Source organism: Meriones unguiculatus, chromosome 12, assembly GCF_030254825.1.
Source record: "Meriones unguiculatus strain TT.TT164.6M chromosome 12, Bangor_MerUng_6.1, whole genome shotgun sequence".
Classification (NCBI taxonomy): domain Eukaryota; kingdom Metazoa; phylum Chordata; class Mammalia; order Rodentia; family Muridae; genus Meriones; species Meriones unguiculatus.
Genome location: NC_083360.1, coordinates 26,725,508 through 26,741,784, shown reverse-complemented (window position 1 = coordinate 26,741,784; position 16,277 = coordinate 26,725,508). Strand labels below are relative to the sequence as shown.

At 42.4% G+C, this 16,277-nt stretch overlaps 1 long non-coding RNA gene across 1 annotated transcript in view; it reads right to left on the bottom strand.

Annotated features, from left to right (window-relative positions):
* The window catches only part of LOC132646725 (uncharacterized), a 53,989-nt gene extending 40,808 nt beyond the window's left edge, over positions 1-13,181 (bottom strand). The window contains exon 1 of the long non-coding RNA XR_009584977.1: positions 13,037-13,181. This is a non-coding gene — a long non-coding RNA (uncharacterized LOC132646725). The remainder of the gene's footprint in view (positions 1-13,036) is intronic.
* Positions 13,182-16,277: the final 3,096 nt, after the last annotated feature.

Sequence of the window (16,277 nt, the reverse complement as noted above, 5' to 3'; positions counted from 1 at the left end):
GTTTGGGTTCTGATTTGGGCCTGAAATGTTTTAGATTAATGATATTTCTGGCTTGTTTCTTCATAAGAGGAAAACAGAGAACCTACAGTCGGTTAACTCTCATTATCTTCTCTGGCCAAGAGCTAACTCGGCAGAGAAGCATTTAGATGACAAATGGTATCCGTTCTCTTGGGAAAATTCATCCCCTACTCAAAAGAATATTAAGCTTGGAACTCATGGGAAACATCACAACCTTCTTATATATCTCCTTGGGACAGAAAAGCAGAGGGGGACTTGGCATGTGGGGGCACGGGGGTGCAACGGGGTTTCAGCAAGCTACATGGCATGCCTTTGCGGAGGGTCAGAAGGAAATCCATTACTTTGTTCACTAATTAAAAACCTTTTAGTAAGTTGTGTTTCCATTTTTCACTTATTTCAAAAACACTTTTTACTTTCCCTTTTGATATCTTCGACCTTTTGGATACTTCGAAGAATGATAACTTGATTGGCCTATAATTATTGGCGGTAGAGAGATGGCTCAATTGGTAGAGGAACAGCTGCTCGAGGATGAGGACCTGACTTCAATACCCAGAACCAGCTAGCCTGGCAAAATTGTTGAGCTCTGGGTCCTACTGCAAGACTCCCTCTCAAAACAAACAAACAAACAAACAAAAAAGTAGTGTTGGAGAGATGGCTCAGCAGTTACGAACACTTGCTGGTCTTGCAGAGGACCCAAGTTCAGTCCCCATTACCCACATGGCTGCTCACAACCACCCCCAATTCAAGGTTATCTGACACACTCTTCAAGCCTCTGAGGAATGTATGTGGTACATATACATACATGCAGGAAAAACACTCATATGTATAAAAACACATCTACTTTTTAAAAGATAGCAAAGAGGACATTCAAAAGGCCACAATAATTTTACACCATCAGTAGAGCATGTAGTGATAGCAATAGAGCCTTAAGACATATGAAGTAGTCGGGCTTGGTGGTGTGAGTTTGTAATTCCAGCTGCTTAGGAAGCTAAGGTGGGGTGATCATAAGTTCAAGACCAGCTGGGGCTACTGAATGAGTTTAAGGTCAACTCAGGTAAATTGGTGAGGCCTTATCTTAAAATTTTTAAGCACCAAAGAGTGATGGGTACATGGCTCAGTGATGGAGAGATTCCCTGGCACGTGTGAGGCCCGCAGGTCAATTCTAAGCACCACAAACCAACCACAAAGTCAAGACTGACAGAATTTGAAAGTACAGCAAGCCACTGACTTGAACACCGCATATAACTGATCAAACAAGCAGGGTAATGGTTACCAAGAATATGGAAGTCTGAATAGTCTAAGCCGACCCAATTGATTTTTCCAAAATATTCCATTCAACAAGAGCAGCATACACATTTCTAAGTACTTGTAAAACATTTGGCCAAATAGATTATAGTCTGGGTCTTTAAACAAATCTCAGTATATTTCAAAGGATTTGGGTCAAATAAAGAATGTTTGCCTGGCACAGTGGTACACTCCTTTAATCCTAGCACTCAGGAAGCTGAGACAGCTAGAGGACTGTGAGGCCAGCCTGGTCTACAGAGTTCGTCCAGAACATCCAGGGCTACACAGCCTAACTCTGTCTCAAAAACAAAACAAAACAAAACAAAACAAAACAAAACAAGACAAAACGAATGTTCTTTAGTCACAGGGAATTAGAAATGACTACTAGAGAGATATTTAGAAACTGTGTGTGTGAGCCCACAAACATCTGTGCCTGGTGCCTATGGAGGTCAGAAAAGGGCATCAGATCACTTGGAACTTTAATTACAGCCGGTTGTTTGTCGTCATGTGTGTGCTAGGAATTGAACCTAGGCCCTGGGAAAGAGCAGCCAATGATCTTAACTGCTGAGCCATCGCCCTAGCTCCACCCAGTCCCTGTTATTTTAAAATTACTACTCTCTTTAGAGAGGATTTTTGCTATGAAATCTACCTTGATGCTAAAATAATCGCTCTAGTTTTCTTCTCATCAGTCCCATCATGGCCTGTTTCCATCTTGTGTGTTCTCCTGTGGAAGGCAGAGCTTTCTTTTTAATTCATCAGAACAGTATCTGCCTTTTTTTTCATTTTTAATTACACTTTATTTACTTTGCATCCCCCCTCTAGTTCCCTCCTTCCTCCCCTCCCAATCCCTCCCTTCCTCCCCCTTCTCTACACATGCCCCTCCCCAAATCCACTGGTAGGAAAGGGTTTCTTTTTCTTCCTTCTGATCCTAGCCTGTTTGGTCTCATCAGGAGTGGCTGAATTGTCTTCCTCTGTTGCCTGGTAAGGCTGCTCCCCCTCTCAGGGGGAGGTGATCAAAGAGCAGGCCAATCAGTTCATGTCAGAAGCAGTCCCTGTTCCCATTACTATGGAACCCACTTGGACACTGAACTGCCATGGGCTACATCTGTGCAGGGGTTCTAGGTTATCTCCATGCATGGTACTTGGTTGGAGTATGAGTCTCAGAAAAGACCCCTGTACTAAAATTTTTTGGTTCTGTTGCTCTCCTTGTGGACCTCCTGTCCTCTCCAGATCTTACTATTTCCCACTTCTTTCATAAGAATCCCTGCACTCTGCCCAAAGTTTGGCTGTAAGTCTCAACATCTGCTTTGATAGTCTGCAGGGCAGAGATTTTCAGAGGCCCTCTCTGGGAGGCTCCTATCAACCTCATTAGCCATCAGGGAAATGCAAATCAAAACAACCCTGAGATTTCACCTTACACCCATCAGAATGGCCAAGATCAAAAACTCAAGTGACAACACATGCTGGAGATGTTGTGGAGAAAGGGGAACCCTCCTCCACTGCTGGTGGGAATGTAAACTTGTACAACCACTCTGGAAAGCAATCTGGCGCTTTCTCAGACAACTAGGAATAGTGCTTCCTCAAGATCCAGCTATACCACTCCTAGGCATATACCCCAAAGAGGCTCAAATACACAATAAGGACATTTGCTCAACCATGTTTGTAGCACTATCTGCCTTTTAACTGGAGTGTTCAGACCAGTCATACTCACTGTAAACCTGCCTTCTTGCTATAATGAGTCTGTGTTTTTACTGGTACTTTGAGTTTATGTACATTTGTAGTAATGAAAATTTTCTTGGAAAGGTTTTATTTTTCAGTATTTGTATATATGTGTGGGGGTGTGGGAGATGGGCACGTGCATGCAGGTGACTTTGGGGGCCAGAAGAGGCCATCAGATCCCCTGAAGCTGGAGTTACAGGTGGCTGTGAGGACCCAGTATGAGCTGAGAATCAAAATCAAGAGGAGTAAGTGATCTTAACCACTGAGACATCTCTCAAGCCCATGAAAAAAATTTTTTTTTAAGTTTTATTATACTACTTTCCATACAGGTATCTTTTCCTTTTACAAACTACTTTTAAGAGTTTCTTGTACAATTCCCAGCCTGCCCTGTCCTCCTGGCAAACCTAGCAGTTATGAGCCCTGCTTCATCCCCTGTGCACCCCATTCCTGGCCCACAGCTCAGCTTCCATCCCTGAAGGCCTGTGGCAACCCAGGATAGACAGGTGAGAGCTCTACCCTCCAGCCTCCTGCCTGCTGGGTACACCTGGACAAGGCCAGCAGTAATACGCTATCCCCTGCCCCTTGCACTCTCTATCTCCTAGACCATGGCCCTTCCTGCATTCCCAGAAGATTTGGCTATCAGAGACTACCAGAAAAAAAAATGCACCTACTCCCCAGTACTCCATTTTCTGGTCCACAGCTCAGCCTGCTTTACCTGAGGCCTGCAAATACCAGAAACAACTAGATGACTAAAGCCCAGTGTAAGAACACAACACAAGCCAGGACAATATGGCACCATGAGAACTCAGTTTTCATACTACAAGCCCAGGATATCTTAACAAAGCTGAAGAACGAGAAAAATTATCTTAAATCTAATTTTGTGAAGATGATAAAGGTTTTTTAAATAGAAAATTAATTCCTTAAAGAAATACAGGAAATACATACAGGGAGAGGCCTTTAAAGAGGAATCAAAAATCCCTGAAAGAAAAACAGGAAAACACAATTAAACTGGTGAAAGAAATGAATAAAACTGTTCAAGACCTTAAAATAAAAGTAGAAGCAATAAGGAAAATACAAACGGAGGGAATCCTGAAGATGGAAAACCTAGGGAAGAGAACATAAACAATGATGCAAGTGCCACAAACAGAATTCAGGAGATGGAAGAGAGAATCTCAGACGTAGAAGATGTGATAGAAGAAATCAATACATTTGTCAAAGAAAATGTTAAATCTAAAAAAATTCTTGATGCAAAACATCCAGAAAATCTGGCATACTATGAAAAGACCTAACCTAAGAATAATAGGAATAGAAAAAGGCCAAGAGTTCTAGTTTCAAAGGCTAGAAAATATTTTCAACAAAATCATAGAAGAAAATTTCCCCAACCTATAAACATGCCTATAAACATACAAAAAGCTTACAGAGCACCACTGAAATTGAACCAGAAAAGAAAATCCTCCTACCACATAATAATCAAAACACTAAGTGTACAGAACAAAGAAAGAATATTAAAAGCTGCAAGGGAAAAAGGCCAACTAACTTACAAAAGCAGACCTATCAGAATTACATCCAATTTCTCAAAAGAGACTCTAAAAACTACAAGAGGCTCGACAGATGTCTTCTAACCTCTAAGAGAGCACAGATGGCAACCTAGACTACTATACACAGCAAAACTCTCAATCACCATACATGGAGAAAACAAAACCAAATTTAAACAACACCTATCCACACATCCAGCCTTACAGAAAATACTAGAAGAAAAATTCTACCCAAAGCTGTTAATTACATCCAAGAAACCACAGGAAATAAATAATTCCATGCTAGCAAAAACAAAAGAAGGGAAGCACATACAAACACACACTAACACCAACACCATCAAAATCACAGGAATTTACAATCATTGGTCATTTATTTCTCAGCATCAATGGACTCGATTCCTTAATAAAAAGACACAGACTAACAGAATGTCTGCGAAAACAGAATCCATCATTCTGCTGCATATAAGAAACACACCTCAGCAACAAAGATAGACATTACCACAGAGTAAAGGACTGTTAAAAGGTTTTCCAAGCAAACAGACCCAAGAGGCAAGCTGGAATAACCATTCTAATATCTAATAAAATATACTTTCAACCAAAATTAATCAAAAGAGACAAGGATAGATACTTTATACTCATCAAGGAAAAATCCACCAAGATGACATCTCAATTCTGAACATATATATGCCCCAAATACAGGGGCACCCGTATTTGTAAAAGAAACATCACTAAAGCTTAAATCACACATCAAAGCCCATTAAATCACACATCAGAGGTGTTGAAGTAGGAGACTACAACACCCCTCTCTCACCAATGGACAGGTCATCACAACAGAAACTAAACAGAGAAATAATGAAATCAAATGACATTATGAATCAAATGGACCTAACAGATATCTACAGAACATTCCATCTGAAAGATTATACCTTCTTTATTTTCAGCACCTCACAGAACATTCACCAAAACTGAGCACATAGCTGGTCACAAAGCAAGTTTCAACAGATTTTTTAAAAAATTGAAATAACACCTTGTACTTTATCAGATCACCATGGATTAAGGCTTAACAACAACAGAAACAACAGAAAGCCTACAAACTCATGGAAACTAAACAACTCTCTCTATTCAATACCGCTGGGTCAGAGAGAAATGAAGAAAGAAATTAAAGACTTCCTAAAATTAAAAGAAAATGAAGGCACAACATACCCAAACTTATGGGGCACAATAAAGGAGTGCTAAGAGGCAAGTTCATAGCACTAAGTGTATTCATAAAGAAATTTGAAACATCTCATACAGGCAATTTAAAAGCACACCTGAAAGCCCTAAAACAAAAAGAAGCAAACACACCCAAGAGAAGTAGATGGCAGAATACAATCAAACTCAAGGCTGCAACCAATAAATTATAAACAAAGAGAACAATTCAAAGAATCAACAAAATCAAGAGATGGTTCTTTGATAAAATCAACAAGATAAACAAACTCTTAGCCAAACTAACTAAAAGACAGACGGACAGTATCCAAATTAACAAAATAAGAAATTAAAAGGAAATCCAAAAATATCATTATGTCTTATTTCAAAGTCTTGTACTCCACAAAATTGGAAAATCTAAACAAAATGAATGATTTTCTTGATAGATACCACTTACCAATATTAAGTCAGAACCAGGTAAACATTTTAAATAGACCTGTAGCCCCTAAGAAAATAGAAGCAGTCATTAAAAATCTCCCAACCAAAAAATGCCTAGGGCCAGATAGTTTTAGTGCAAAATTCTACCAGATGTTCAAAGAAGAGCTAATAACAATACTCCTCAAACTATTTCATAACATAGAAACAAAAGGAATATTGCCAAACTCATTCTAATAGGCCACAGTCATCCTGATACCTAAACCATACAAAGACAACAAAAATAAAGAATTTTAGACCAATCTCCATTATGAACATTGATGCAAAAATACTCAATAAAATGCTTGAAAACTAAATCCAAAAACACATCAAAGACATCATCCACCATGAACAAGTAGGCTTCACCCCAGAGATGCAGGGATGGTTCAATATACAAAAATTCCATCAATATAGTTCACCATATAAACAAACTGAAAGAAAAATAACCACATGATCATCTCAATAGATGCTTTAAAAGCCTTTGACAAAATCCAACACTGCTTCATGTTAAAAGTCTTGAGGACATTAGGGCTAAAAGGCACATAACCTACATACAATAGAGGCAATATGCAGCAAGCCAATAGACAGCACCAAATTAAATGGAGAGAAACTTAAAGCAATTCTACTAAAATCAGAGAGAAGATATGGTTGCCCATTCTCTCCATATCTACTCAATATAGTACTTGAAGTTCTTGCTAAAGCAAATAAGACAAAGGAGATCAAGGAGATAAAAATTGGAAAGGAAGAAGTCAAAGTATTGCTATTTGCTATAGTATTGCTATTGTATACTAATATACATAAGGCATCTCCAAAATTCTACCAGAGAGTTTTTACAGTTGATAAACACCTTCAGCAAATTGTCTTGATACAAAATTAGCTCAATAAAGTCAGCAGCCCTCCTTTATATAAGTGAATAAATGGGCTGAGAAAAAAAATGGGAAACAATACCCTTCACAATAGCCACAAACAATATAAAATATCTTGGTGTAACTCTAAGCAAGTGAAAGAGCTGTGTGACAAACACTTCATGTCTCTGAAGAAAGAAATTGAAGAAAATATCAGAAGATGAAAAGATCTCCCATGCTCATGGATCAGTAGGATTCACATAGTAAAAATGGCCATCTTATCAAAAGCAATCTACAGATTCAATTTAAATCCCATCAAAATTCCAACACATTTCTTTATAGACCTAGAAAGAGAAATCCTCAACTTCATATGGAAAAATAAAAACCCAGGATAGCTAAAACAATTCTGTTCAATAAAAGAACTTCTGGAGGTATCACCATCCTTGATTTTAAGCTATACCTCAAAACAATAGCAATAAAAACTGAATGGTATTGGCATAAAAACAGGTTGATCAATGGAATCTAATTGAAGACCCAGAAATAAACCCACACACTTACGAACACCTGAGTTTTTACAAAGAAGCCAAAACCATACAATGGAAAAAAGAAAACATCTTCAACAAATGGTGCTGCTCTAATTGGATGTCTGCATGTAGAAAATTGCAAATAGATCCATATTTATCATCCTGTACAAAACTCGAGTCCAAGTGTATCCAAGACCTCAACATAAAACCAAACGCACTAAATCTAATAGAAAAGAAAGTGTGGAATAACTTTGAATCCATTGGTACTGGAGACAAGTTTCTGAACAGAATACCAACAGCTCAAATACTAACATCAACAATAAATGTGACGTCATGAAACTGAAAAGCTTCTGCAAGCCAAAGGACACTGTCAATCTGTCAATAGGACAGAACAGGAGCATACAGAAAGGAAAAAGATCTTCACCTACCCTACATACATCTGACAGAGAGCTAATATCCAAAATATATAAAGAACTCAAAAAATTAAACACCAAAAAAATCCAAATAACACAATTAAAAACAGGGTACAGAGCTGTACAAAGACTTCTCAACAGAGGCATTTTTAATGCCAGGAAGCACTTAGAGAAATGTTCAATGTCCTTAATCATTAGGGAAATGCAAATCAAAATGACCCTGAGATTCCATCTTATACCTATCAGAATGGCCAAGATCATAAACTGAAGTGACAGCACTTACTGGTAAAAGTTTGCCATGAAAGGAACACTCCTCCATTCCTGGTAGGAGGGAAAACTTGTACAACCACTATGAAAATCAATCTCAAGCTTTCTCTGATAATTGGGAATAGATCTACCCCAAGACCCAGCTGTATACCACTCTTGGGTATATACTGAAAAGTTGTTTCACAGGAATACTTGCTCAAGTATGTTCATAGCAGCTTTATTTGTAATAGCCAGTGTTGTCAGCAATAAAAATGGTGTGGTGCTATATAATGGTTATTATTTGCCCTATGATTATCACGGTGGCATTATTTAACCCACTATTACAATCAAGTAAGACACAGATACCTCTTAGATTTTATAATTGCTTTATTTACCTTGGCCTGAGTGGATAACTCCATCTAGACTATCTCAACAACCTCACCATCAGCTCCCAGCCCCCTTCCAATGCCATTCTCCTTGACCATCCTCATCTGGGCTATCTTCCATCCACAATCTTATAAATACTTGCTTTTATTCTTCAGCTGGGCCTTTCTGTACCATTATTGGAGTCCTTCCTCGTGGCCTATATGGTCCCTTCTCCATATAACCCATTGTGGTGTCCTCCTTCCTCCTTTCTTCCTGTTTCTTAGTCTGTTTCCAGTGATTCTCCTGTTCCCAAAGCCCGGGAACCTTAGCTGTCCTAAACTATTCTACCCTGCCCAGGTTTTAGGCCTTTAATCAACCACCCAGGTATAATGTCTTAGGCAGGTTTACACAAGGATAGGTGTATGCAGGAAGTAACCAAATCTTGAGGGCCAGTAATTAGCATCAAAATACAAGCATCAGACTAACCCCCAACAAGCCAGAAACTGGAAACAATCCAGATATCTCTCAGCCAAAGAATGGATAAAGAAAACGTGGTATATTCACACAATGGAATCCTACTCAGCTATTAATAACAAGGACATGATGAAATTTGCAGGCAAATGGATGGAACTAGAAAATTGAGTGAGGTAACCCAAACCCAGAAAGAAACCCTAGCAGCAAGGGATATGGAGCCTGATGTCACTGCCTACTGTAGCCAGCTGGGGCTTCCAGTGGAGGGAGGGGGACACCATAATGCCTTTGACCAAAAATTTGTCTTAAAGATGCCTACAAGAAATATAGGGATAAAGATGGAGGAGATTGAGGAATGGCAAACCAACTTTAAACCCACCCATGGGAGAGATCTAACCTCTGACACTATTAATGATACTCTGCTCTACTTGCAGGGAGAAACCTAGCACAATTGTCTTCTGAGAGGCTTCATCCAGCGGCTGATGGAAGCAGATGCGCAGACCCAGAGCCAAACAATAGGCTCACCTGGGGAGTTTTGTGGAAGAGTGGGAAGAAGTATTGGAGGAGTCAGAGAGGTCAAGAACACCCACCACAAGATGACCTGCAGAATAAACTAACCTGGGCCCATGGGGGTTCACAGAGACTGTAACCAAAGAACATGCATGGGCTGGACCTAGACCCCCTACACATATGTAGCAGATGTACAGCTTGGTTATCATGTGGGTCCCCTAACAATGGGAGCAGGGTCTGTCTCTGCCTCTGTTGCCAGCCTTTGGGTTTCTTTTCCCTAGCTGGGCTGCCTTATCTGGCCTCAGTGGGAGAGGGTACACTTAGTCCTGTTGTAACTTGAGGTGCCAGGGTGGGTTGGTATGCATGGGGATCTTTCTTTCTCTGAGAAGGAGGCGGGGGTGGGGGGCGTGGTGTGAGGGTGGGACTGAGATTAGGCTGTAAAGTGATTAAATCAATCAATCAATCAATAAATAAATAGGGAAAAAAGACACACAACTTTATACTGAACTCAAAAAAGTTACTTGTTATCTTCGCTCTGATGTCCCTTGATAAGGCTTCTATCTTGTACTTTGTGGGTTACAGTTGTCCTCAATTTTGGAAAAATTAAAGCAACTATTTCTTTCCCATTTTGGCACTCTCATTAGCATACATTAACACATTTCTGGATATGTCAACGTAGCACTGTCTACATACTGCATACTGGAAGTGGACTTCGCTTTAATTTTTCTCAGGCTTTTCCCCAAGTGTTTTCTTTTTGAATACCATCTGTTACAAAGTCTTCACAGTCTCTACCTTTGTTTTTCCCCCGCTGTAGTTTCTAAGCTACTGTTTATGTTACTTTTATTTGGTTTTCTGTCAGACATCTTGTCATCCGTTAAAAGTTCACTTCTCAGTCTGTCTCCATGTTTTCACCTCACAGGCTTAGTCCTCTTTTTTGACTAGGATGTCTTCTTGTCTCTTTCCTCTGTCACTCATGTCATTTTGTGCTTGCTTTTCTGTTGTTCCTGGGGACTGCTTTTTCTCTTCATGATTTTGTTTTGTTTTGTTTTGTTTCCCTGCTCCTGGTCATTTTCTCCCATCCTAGTACTAAGCAGGTTCAGGCCTGCTTAGCTGCTGAGATCAGACCCGTCCAGGATGCTACGGTGTAGATTGATGGAGCATGTTATTAGACTCTACAAGTATGCTTGAGTTTTGTTGTTATTTTTTTTTCTCTGCAGAGCAATTAGGTAAAATTTGGAAACCATTTGTTCCTTGTGAGGTTTGTTTTAAATCTTTGTGAGATGGTATCAAGACAGTCTTTAGTCTAGGGCTAATTTTATCCCTTCCCTCAGCAATAAATACCTCTTGGCATTCTCTGCCAGACTTCTCCTAACTATGAGGCTTTTCCACTCTGGCTGATGCAAGCACCAACTATTCCAGACCTGCTCAGGCTCTGAGATTGTTCTTTCCAACTTGCAGACATATCTGACCAGAGGCTAAAATTCTGTTGCCATCTTTTTAGGCAGGCTTCCCCTTTAGCAGACAGACAACAACAGTGAAAACAGCTAAGGTTTACAGAGGTCATGAGATTTTCCTCCTCACACAGTTGTGACTTGGAAATTCTGGGTTTGGAAACTGGAACCTGCTCCCCACGAGGAGTCTTGGGGGGGTTTCCCTAAGGACCCTGCAACCAAACTGATGACCTTGGGGAGATGGACTGGATGTGGCCGAAAGGAGCCATGGCTCCACATGCCTTGATTTGAAACAGCACTGTTCAATTTAACACAGTCTACTGGAAAGTTTGGGTCTGGTCAGAGGCAGAGCCAAGCCTAAGTAGCTCTGCCCTGGGATCCTTGCCTCGAGTGGTTCACCCAGCCTGTCTTTGGTTTGTAGTTATTCCCCTCCCTTTCATGTTTTCCCCACTTTTTAAAGTTAAGATCTCCCTGTGTAGTCCAGAACCCTGTCCCCAGCAGGACCTTTCCCTCTTCCCAGCATCATACATATGCATGCTCATCCTCACATGAGATTACGGCTACACACCCTTTGGGCCACTGCCACCTGCAGCAACCTGAGCGCCATGGTTACAGACATTTATCAAACACCCAGCTCACCCAGTCCATTTAGTGGAGGGAAACGCCTCACTTCTTTGTGATATCAGTGCCTAAATATTCTAGAATGGAGAGTGGAGTGTCTGAGAAGTCTTAATATTGGACAACAAAAGAAAGAAGAGTAGGAAAGGAAGAGAAAGATTGAGGAGGAGGGAGAAAGAGGAGGAGGGAGGAACAGGAGGAGGAGGAAGGGGAAGAGGTCTCAGAATGATACACTGAGGAGCTCAAGCATTCAGCTTTCTCTACTAGACTTTAGGAAGAGGAAAGGGTGGAAGGGAGAGAGGAAGGAGGAGAAAGGAGGAAGAAGAGGAGAAGGAGGAGGGTAGAAGAAAAAGAGGAGGGAGGGAAGGAGGGAGGAAGAGGGAAGAAAGGAAGGAGGAAAAAGCCAAGAGGAGGAGGAAGAAGGAGAAAGAAAGAGGAGATGAGTAGGAGCGAGGCATTCTTAGGTAAAGCACACAAAGAGAATTTAGCTCAGATTGTTAAAAAGACACTGTGAGAGAGGAGCTCCAAGCTACAGGTTTGCCAGAATGATACACTGGGACATTCAAGTGCTCAGTTTTCTCTGCTAAAAATTAGTAGGAGTCGCTGGAAACTTCTGAGTATAAACGGTGAGTCCAGAGGGTTGGTAGGGTTCACCTGCCTGTATGTACCAGGTGGACCACGTGGGTGAGGGTAGGGTACCCTGGAGTAGGGTGAGCAAACAAAGGATACAGACCACAGTGAAATGGGGGGATCAAGGAGTGCAAAAGAGAGAGGAGAGAGAAATGGAAGTGGGGGTTCATAAATGGGAAGACCCGAGAAAGCTTCCTTACCACAGGTCCCTTGTATTTGATATTGCAGGAACTTTCCTGGAGTCTAAAATTAGGGTGTCAAGTAGCAGAAGTAGCAGAGGAGTTTGGAGCCCAAGAGAATGTTGGAAGGGAGGATATGGATGGAAGATGAGTCTACCGTTATCAGACTCAGGACTTTGATCAGATTTCATGGCCTTCAACTTGCATACCTAAAACAAAATAGATCACTCTAGTTCTTACCCAAAGTGCTGACACAGCAGTTAAAAGACCTTAGCACAGTTTGAGAGAATGCATGTTTAAGAGTTCATGGATGACAGTTACCCAACCATCACTACCACCAACACATTAACAACAATGCCACTACAACCACCATCATCATGACCACCTTCATTATCACCATCACATGGCAGAAATACCAAGTGAATATGCAAGCCTCAGAATCCTAACTCGACAAAAGGGGAAAATGAGATATAGAGATTGTCAGAACAGGAATTTGAATCAGAGACTGTTAGCCCCACAATGCTCACCAGCCATGTGAGAAATGATCAGACAACATACTTTTTTTTACCTGGACTGCCAGGGAGCAGAAGGAGACATAATGGAGGCTGCTTCTCCCAAGTGGTCAAGATTCCTTTCCTCTGCGTTTTCATGGTCAGTAGTTGTTCCCAGACCCTTCGCAAGAGCCCAGAAAAAGGATATTTCTAACAAATTAATCCTTCCCTTTCCTCTTCTCTTTTTCATTTCTTTTCTTTTCCTTCCTTTTTCTTTTCCCCCTCCCTCCTTCAACCCTTTCCTTCTTCCCTTCCTCTCCTCTCTCTCTCTCTCCTCTCCTCTCCTCTCCCTTCCTTCTTCCCTCCCTCCCTTCCTTCTTTTGAGGAAAAAGCTTTAAAATATACAAGACAAAGAAAAAGGCACATTAAGCACCATTTTTCTTGGGAGCTTCAAAAACTTTGCAGCTGAGTTCTGTAGTCACAGAAGGAAGGCAGGAACGACTCACAGGAATCTGTGCCCTGGGTACTGTTAAAATTCTTCTGCACCTCTGAAGACCTCCCACGACATTCCTGAGCAATATACATGGAACTGGTGCAAAGGACTCTGGGATATTCCAAGCCCTCCCAGAAGCCCAGCTCTGTTTTTTGTCCTTGTCAGCTGTGTCTTTCTCATGTATCCTTTCCACACGTCTTCTGGAATTTTCATAGAAAAACCTGTGGCATTCCCAATGGATTCTCATGAAAACCTCTCCCACTTGTCACGTGAGCCCCAGTGAGTTCCCACAGAAATATAGAATTCACACGTGGAACATCCCCTTGACTTTCAGAGAGTTCTACATTAATGCTTACTTCATGCCAAGGAAATTCCCATGGAATGTTAAGGGAATTTGCATTAAATTATCTGAGAAGCCTCAAGGGAGACCCGAAGACACCCCTCAGTGTTCTCTGGAAACACAGATAAAGGGGTTCCCCAACTGACCGGAAGAGGAGGGCCTGTTCTCAGGGGTCACTTTGGCAGGGTGTCTACAGGCAATAATGTAGCAAGCCACTACTGCTGACCGCTCACTTGCCTTCTGCGGAGGAGAGATAAAGGCTTTCTCCTGCGCTTTGTAGTTTTCGATCTCACCCTGGACAAGGCAGAGCCACATAGGGCCCAACAGCCTTTATGCTATCAATCAGCCTCACCATGGATGCCCTCCAGTCATTCATTAAGCCTGACTTGCTAAGGACCTGGGATGCTGGCACGCCATGGGTATTGACAGAGCAATATTCTTTTCAGCTTGGGATATGGAGACCTGGATTTCAATGGAGCCCACCCTGGCTCCCACTGCCAGGGGACAATCCACTGGCTTTTGCAAGTCAACCTCCACAGAAACAAAATGACAAGAGCTCAGCATGAGGGACAGGGCTGGCACACAAAGGGACTGCCCGAGGAGTGGTCAGGGAGGGAACCAGGCAGCCCTACCCAAGCTCAGCCCACAGACACCTGCCAGTGCCTCGTTTGTTTCAGCCAGTTTGGCTCTGGCCCAGCTCTAGAGCCTGGAATAAGAGACCTGTTGGACTGATGAGAGTGGGCCTCACTCAGCACTCTAAACCTTCTTCGTTCTCCCTTTACCCAGCAGCCCTGATTATGTCTTCAGGGCCAGAGACTTGCCCCCTGCCCTGATCTGGCTTGACTCCAGCTGATTCCCTCCTGACAGCTGCTCCTGGGTTCACCCAGGCTCAGCTCAGTGTCCTGGCCTGGTTCCCAATCCTAACTCATTAGGCATGGGATGAATTATTTCAGGTCTGGCTTCCTTACAGAGCGCAGACTCTGTCTTTTTGCTGGGGACTCCAGGGTGCCAAGACAGTGTCTGGCACCCATGAGAGCTAGATGAACACTTTCTCACAGAATGGTGACCAACCCCACGGAGCAATCATGTAACAATAGTTCACGCTCCCCGGCTGCTTCATGTGCATTGTAAGCCTTCCCATGGATGGACTGCATCCACGAAGCACGGAATTCATGGAATGGCATCACGCTTAGAAATGGCATCATGTGCCCACTCTGCACCAGGCCCTGTATGTGCTTCCCCTTTTCTACCACCAAAGGTCAAAGCTGCTGGATGTTGCTACCTAGGCCGATGGGCCAGGCATGAATGCCAACAGCTACGACAAATACTTAGGCATTTCCCGAGTATTTGATGTTGTCACTGTTTACATCTCCTATGTATGGAGAATCCCAGCTGTCTTTATTGCAATATCGGAATGGTTGAGACTCGGTGAATTAGGAACATCAGAAGGTTATTTGCAGAGTCACAGATGCAGGAGCCTGGCATCTACATGGTAATGTGGTGATGTGGAGGAAGGGAGGACAAGTGTGCAAGAAAGACATGGCTTGGTCTTTCCAACCCATCTCCATAATCATGAAGCACTTTGGGAAAAGCTCCCTTCAGTTCCCCATCTCTCAACTTCAAAAGCGGAAGTGCAAAACAAACAAACAAACAAACAAAAAAAGTGGAAGTGCCAGGCAAGTCTGGGAGGGACGGTTCAAATCCTAGCACTACTCTGTACAGTCAGCCCCAGGAAGGTAGGTGGGACTGGGTGGGAGCAGGTGTTAGCCAGGGTCACCAGGTCTCATAAAGTCCCAAAGACAGAGATGAGGAGAGGAGGTCTGGCCTCAGTGCCGGCCTGAACCTATCTCCTTCAAAACCTGAAGGAGGCCAACAGACCTCAGGTCACCGGTGTGGACATCCCTTCCCTCTCCTCCTGGCTTCTTCATCCTCACCACTCCCTAAGGACTTCGTTTCCTTAGCAAGTCCCTTCAATTGCTTCATCTCTGAAACACCTTAAAGTCCTAAGCAGTCTCACCAGTGAGATCACACTCTGGGAGGGTGTATGTGGTTAAATCCTCTCCACAACAACGTGCTCCCCTCCTTCCTGGGGAATGGCCCTCGGTTTCCTTGTTGACCACAGTGCTTGTTAGACAAAGATTCCCTGTCTGATTTCTCTTCAAACAGGGAGTTTACAACTTAATCCTGACCCACGGGATGTGTGACTTAAAGGGGAGGAATGTGCCTTTTCCCTTGGTGGTTCTCTTTCCTGCTTTCTGGAATGTGGGCATGATGGCTGGAGCTGGAGCCACCAGATTAGACTGTGAGGTGACCTATGGAATGGAGGTCTTATGCAAAGAGGGAGAGGAGAGACCTCAATCTTGCAGTTTCTCTCCCAGCCTTTGAGTTTTATCAACACCTATCATGATGGCTTATGCTGATGGTCAACTTGACAGAATCTAGACTCTCTGAGAATGTCTATGAGGAATTATCTGGGTTGGATTAA